Source organism: Gavialis gangeticus, unplaced genomic scaffold, assembly GCF_001723915.1.
Source record: "Gavialis gangeticus isolate Ggan-Ray unplaced genomic scaffold, GavGan_comp1, whole genome shotgun sequence".
In the NCBI taxonomy this organism is placed as follows: Eukaryota; Metazoa; Chordata; order Crocodylia; family Gavialidae; genus Gavialis; species Gavialis gangeticus.
In genome coordinates, this window is record NW_017728993.1 from 68,308,486 (window position 1) to 68,315,346 (window position 6,861).

The window sequence follows — 6,861 nt, forward strand, 5'->3', positions numbered from 1 at the left end:
GCAGGGTGTTTCCAAGTAAGGAACAGTTAGGGTGGTCCCATAGCTTTCTCCTTTCCCATCCTTTAGGGGAAAGAAAGGTCCATAAGTGAAACTATCACATCACAAGAACTCTGCACCTGTGCAGAAGAAACTGAACACTATATACATGCTTAGAGCAGGATCAGGAGATGTATGTGGTAGCCGTATTGGTCTTAGACAAAAAGAAATGCAAAAATCTATAACTCTTGGTTCCAAAATGATACCTTTTTATTAGACCAACTGAGAAGTTGCGAAAAAGAAAGTCCCTCTTTCTGCAGGCTTTTGGGCTCACGCGCCCTTCATCAGGATCAGGGAAAGATTGAGATGGTAAATCCTGATGAAGGCCGCGTGAGCCCAAAAGCCTGCAGAAAGAGGGACTTTCTTTTTCGCAACTTCTCAGTTGGTCTAATAAAAAGGTATCATTTTGGAACCAAGAGTTATAGATTTTTGCATTTCTTTTTGTCTAAGACCAATACGGCTACCACATACATCTCCTGATCCTGCTCTAAGCATGTATATAGTGTTCAGTTTCTTCTGCACAGGTGCAGAGTTCTTGTGATGTGATAGTTTCACTTATGGACCTTTCTTTCCCCTAAAGGATGGGAAAGGAGAAAGCTATGGGACCACCCTAACTGTTCCTTACTTGGAAACACCCTGCCATGATGGCGTTGTTTCATGCATAGGTGCCTGTGGTCAGAATGGTCTACCCTGAGTGTGTGCAACATCAGGCAGGGCATATAAATAGAGCTGCAATAATAAATGTTACTGTGTTTATAAGAATAAGAGATACAAATAAAGCACTTCCTCTCTTTTAAGTAAAAACGCAGCTACAGGAAGCACTGCTACAATGGTCCAGGAAATGTAGTTTACAAAGGATAAGGACAGGTAGTGGTTTTCTTGCATGCACTTACTGGTAACAGTGTCTGTCCACAGTAGTTCCCTGAGTTTGTTCAGCTTGTTGTTGAACCGTAGTTCTCCCAGGAGCTGGCGGGGGGGGAAAGCCTCTCCTTGCTGTATGTGGAAGTCGCATCAGCTTACATTTCATTAATTCTTGTTATGGCTCTGCTGTGTAAAGTGGTTGGACTAGGGTGAGGCAGCCTTACAGGCTTTTCATAGTCTTATAGTAACTGCTCATTAATGATGAGCACTCTGTATGAGACTCTGCTTCAGAAGTATCAGGCAAGTGTAGCTGCACCCATACATTCATTAAGTGAAGGTAGGCTCGTGCATGCTGTAATTGGACAGCAGAACCCATTCTGAGATTTCGCTGGGGCCAAACAGCAGCACCAAAGGAGACAGGGGCTCCAAACATTGTCTGGGCAGTAGGGCTGTATGAAGCTTCAGTCCCTGATTTGATACGGTCTTATTCAGTGGCCAAATCTCTGAATTCAGATCGAATCGGAGGACACTCTAATCTCTCCAAATTGATTCAGACATGGAGACAGCTTTAAATGTTTTTGTAAATACCTCTAGGTAGTAGGGGCTTGTGAGCGCTGCGATGCTGGGGCGTGTGGAGTGTCCCACAGGAGCATGGGGGGGGCGGCTCCCCAGCGCGCTCAGCAGCAGACCCAGAACTGGACCAGAAACACTTCTGGTCCACTTCTGGGTCCATTATGGAGCATGCTGGCCCCCCGCACCCTCCTAGCTTGGTGACTGGTGCCTCCTGGGTCTGGCGGGGGGCACCCAGGATCCCTCTGCAGCCAGTCACCGATCCGGGGAGATTGGTGGGGGGGCAGCATCATGCTTCCCAGCAGACCCAGAAGTGGACTAGAAGTAGTTCTGGTCCACTTCCGGGTTTGCTGCTGAGCATGTGGAGGCCCCCTTACTCTCCTATAGGATGCTCCATGTGTCCCAGCATCGCAGCAATCACAAGCCACACCTGCTACCTCAAGGTATGTAGAAAATTTTTTTTAAAGCTGTGTCTATGTCCAAATTGCTGATTCTCTGAATTGGCATCAAATCTTCAGATCTGGATTTGGTTGAATTGGATCGGGGACAGTGATCCAAATCAACAAATTGAATCGCTGTCCCTGATTTGGCCCGAATCCGAATCAAATAAGGCTCGCTTCATACACCCCTACTGGGCAGTGTGATTCTGCATGAGCAGTCTTTTGACCTAAGGGTTTTCCTGTGAGTTGAAGGAAGAAATGAGAATTAAGTGCATGTAAGCAAATACATGTCAGACTGATTCCAAGATGGTTGCCTTGTGGGATGGGAAAAGGGTGTTCTGGGCTATCTGCACAAGGGAGTGCCTCTGCTGTTGGTGACAACCTCTATTCTAGAAGATGGCATTTTTATAAATTTGCTAAATAAATTAATAGTATAGAGAGAATACCTGAATCTACATCACTAGCTTCTGCTCTAAACAAGAAACAGACCTGCTGTAAGGCTCCTGAAATTTACTGCCCCTAAGCAATGGGGTAAGCATGTATAGGTTCCATAGGCTTCCAATAGTGTCAATCCAGCATAAGTCCTGTTTTCATATAGAAAATCACTCTCACTCTTGTGAGTCCCGTACCTGACTTCTTCAGAGATGACCTCTTATTCTGCAGAAGCTGTGAACAATGTCAATTGTTGAGACCAGTGGTTCCTAAGATATAACATTTTGGGGTTCAAGAGAGGGGAAGAGTGCATGGTCCAAGTGCCCAATCTTCATTTGTAGAATTTCCTCCCTTTGTCATTCAGATTGAGCTGGAATCTTGGATCCACGAGGTGAAAGACGATATGCATTTCTTTGTACAAGTATTTGTCCTATCAAATTGGTTGCAGGAAGGCTAGCCATGTCCTTGCTGTAGGCAGACTTGAATCCCCCTCTATACAATATCTTCTCGGTACCTTAAGAGTGGGAATTTCTGAAGGGGATGCAGGAAAAGGAAAGATAGAGTATGTGGACCCATTTGGGAGATTATGGAGGAGTGCTTTAAGTGACTTAGATTGGATTTAAGGGGCATATCTTTTTGTTTCTGCAGCGCTGGAAATGTCTTTTAGACATCTGACTTACGGTTGCTGACCATCAAAGTCTGCACAGCCGATACCTGCAAAAGTGACTTTGTTTGCATATGTTAAATGTGTGGTGGTCTTGTGATTTCATTTAAAATAATACGCAAAGCAAGATCCTCAACATTATACTTTGATCCAAATAAGCCTGTGAATTCCTCATTACATAGAAATTTGAGAGAGAAGTGAGTCAGGACAATATCCAGTCCATTCAACAACTAACCTACACTAGACCATTCTCTGCAGTATATTCTCCAGGGGTTTGTTCTGTTTGGATTCAAATGACACCAATGATGAAGCTTCCAGCACTTCTGGGAGACTCTCTTGCAAAAGATCTCCTGGGAAAGAGTTGTTTCCTGGCAGTTTAAATGCATCCAAATCTGTTTTTAGGCTTGCTGATCATAGAATGGTTTATTTGAGCAGGATACACAGAAATGGTCCAGGATATTTCACTCCTGTGTAATGTCCCATCTCTGAGTTGCTACTCACCTGTCTCTTGTAATCTCATTAACTGAATTGTTGTCCTCAGGCTGTAAGCAAACAATATGTCCTAAGGAAAGCCTGGTGTCACATGATTTGATAGGGGTGTTAAAATGCATGTATGCAGGACTTAATGTGGTGATGAACAAAAACGTACTGTTTGTCGTATTTCTTCTTAGTTGCAGTAATTATTGCAAAGAAGGACATGAATGGTTCTCTGTGACAGCTCGATAACTTGTAACCATGAGGTCTGAAAGTTGGTTGAGTTAAGCTATATATAGTATGATGATGATTTTCAACAAGTCTTGGAAGACCAGGGAAATTCCAGGGAATAAAAATGAGTTGGAAAAAACTTGGAATTATGTCTTGTAGAGAAGTGAAGGCCAAACTGAAGGGGGATTTGATTTGCAAAAAATGTTGTTATAAAGAAGACAGTAATCCAAGTATTCTGTGTTCACAGGAGGCAGGGTATGCAGTAATAGGCATAAATTACAACGAGGGATTTAGTTTGGATATTAAAAAGAAGTTTGTCGCTGAGGTTAGTTAAGCACTGGAGCAGGTTACCTAGAAAGGATGTGAATCTGAGAAACTTTTAACTGCATGTTAGGAAAAATCATTATGGGATGGTTTAGACATAGACATTTCTGCCTGGGGCAGGGGTTTGTATTACTAGGTGACATCCTGACATCCCTCCCCTCCTTTGCCCCCTTTTTAATTCTTGACCCAATCTGTGAAAGAGTAAAACGGAGGGGAAGAGAGAGACAGCCAGCCCTTCACTAAAAAAAAAATCCAGATTGTGTTTACAAGAAAGGAAACCACCTGTGAGATCAGTTTCAGAGATTTCACCTGACCATAGCTGCACACACTGCTGCTGTAGGGATTGCTCGTCGTCCCTCACTCGTTGTCCTTTGGGTGACAGTTTGAAAGACCTGTCTGAGAGGGTGCCTTTGATAAAACACTATGGCAGCAAAGGGAAAATCTCCCCACAAATTATCAAGATTGTTACATCTTTTGTCAGCTGCTTTCAGGATTTAGTTCTTTACCCATAGACTGGAATATACTTGGATTTGAGTGGGGAGTTTGGACTTGTTGCAGATCTGGTGAAGTCTTCAAGGGGAATGTCACAAAAGGTAAGGAATTTTTAGGGATGGAGCTGCTTATCAGGATAGCAGCAACACTGAGTTGACAAACTGATGAAATGACGTTTGGTTTGGACACTTCGTGATTATTTGTCCCTAGAAATGATTTAAAACAAAAATGGTTTCAATTCCAGGTTCGGCTAAAAAGACTAAAAATAGGCCATAATGAAAGTTTCTTTTGTCAGTTGATTTGACAAGATAAGGAGTTCAGTTGAAGTGTATCTTTTTAAACCCTATAATACTGCCGACACTTGGCAGATCTATAAATTTGTCCCAGCCATGCGATAATCTTGCTTTTTCTGTAACATTTCCAGGACATGGAATCATGATTGGGTATTGTAGAAATTCTTGATTGGTGGGTGTTTTTACAGCAATCCATGGAGTCGGCTCTTTGCCCCTGCCCAGCACTAGCTCTGGAGGTCTCCTTTTTTACAGAAGGACTTTCGATTTTCTTCCATTTAGCTGCTACAAACATTTTATCTTCCTCCTCTGCTCAAGTCTCAGCTGGGTTTCCTTCCCACTTCCTCCTCTGTATAGTGTGGTTGGAAAATAGCAGAGGAGACTGGTCTTGTTTTGCTGCTGTTTGGAGAAACTGAGGTGGAAAGCCCTCCCCATCACTCTGTTTTTAAAGCAAAATTATTTTCTTTCCTCTTTGTTCTCTTTTTGGTTGGATGCCAATGGCAAGGCCATCTGAGAATCACAAAGCTCTTCCTACATTCACTGATGAGGCTTTACCTTCTCTGGCAGGTAAACACTACCTCTGTGTTTGTTTGAGGGCAAATGAGTAGGCTTGGCAGAACTTGATTTAAATTTTTAAATAACTCCATGAATCCAAGCTGCAGGCACATAGGCACATAGGGAAGAATTTTCAAAAGCTCTTAAGTCAGTTCCTTTAAAAGGACCATGAACATGCATCAACATCCCCCTCCCCTATCTGTTTCTCCCCCATTGACTGCCTCAATTTGCATTTTTCACTGACTGGCATTCTTGCATACTGGCCTCTGGCTTCTATTCTGTTCAATCCAGGAAGAGCACAGACCAACTGCAGATACTTCCTCAGCCTGATGAAGGGTTTGTTCCCAAAAGCTTGCAAAGATTTTTTTTTTCCAACTATTTTAGTTGGTCTAATAAAAGATATATTGGTTTTACCCAAAGAACCTCATCTACCATCAACATACAGGAAGACTGTCACTCTGACTTCCTAAAAGCACTTTTGAAAATGAGAGGTAGGCTCCTAGGTCACTTGTGCTTTTGAAGATCTTGCCCATTGATCTGAGTGACAGACCCACTCACTATAACTAGCCAAAGGTACCTAGAAAGGGTCGTTTCTAGAGATTTGCCATAGCTCACATATTGAGCTCTTTTTAAAAACAGAGAGAAGAACTACTATGTTTTGATGTGATTTGATACAGAATTGTAGAAAATGAGGGTTGAAAGGGACCTCAGGATATCATCTAGTCCAACCCCCTGCTCAAAGCAGGACCATCCCCAACTAGATCATCCCAGCCAGGGCTCTATCAATCCAGGCCTTAAAAACCTCCAAGGATGGAGATTCCACCACCTCTCTAGGCAAACTGTTCCAGTGCTTCACCATCTTCACCATGAGAATTTTTCCTAATATACAACCTTAAATTTATCTTGCTGCAACTTGAAACCATTGCTCCTTGTTTTCTCATCTGTCACCTATGAGAACAGTTGAGCTTCATCCTCATTGGAACCACATGTTAGTTAGGCGGTTGAAGGCTGCTATCAAATCTCCCCTCAGTCTTCCCTTTTGCAGACTAAATAAGCTCAGGTCCCTCAATCTCTCCTTAAATCATGTGCCCCATAAGGCCTGTTCTTTTAATTGTAGCTGACTGTATTGCAGCTGACACTAACCTGCACTTAGTTATTTATGTGCTTCATTCACTGTTTGTTTGTTTTTGTGTGTGTTGTGTCCTGGTAATGATGTAAGTCAAGTATTTGTTTCAGTTTCACCTCAGGATGACTCGGTCAGGTTATTCTGGCATAGGCTTATTCTTTTTCAATCTCATCAATTTTATTTTCCTTCCCTGTTACACCATATGTTTCCAAAGCTCACTGTTTAAGCTCTTCAACTTTTTGCTTATGATCCCATTGCAGCAGTAGGTACACAGTCACTATTACTGCTAATACTTTTATGGGCATGAAAGTTCACCACTAGTTGTGGGGAATAGTGAGTGATATTCTCAAATCCCCCCCCCTGCCA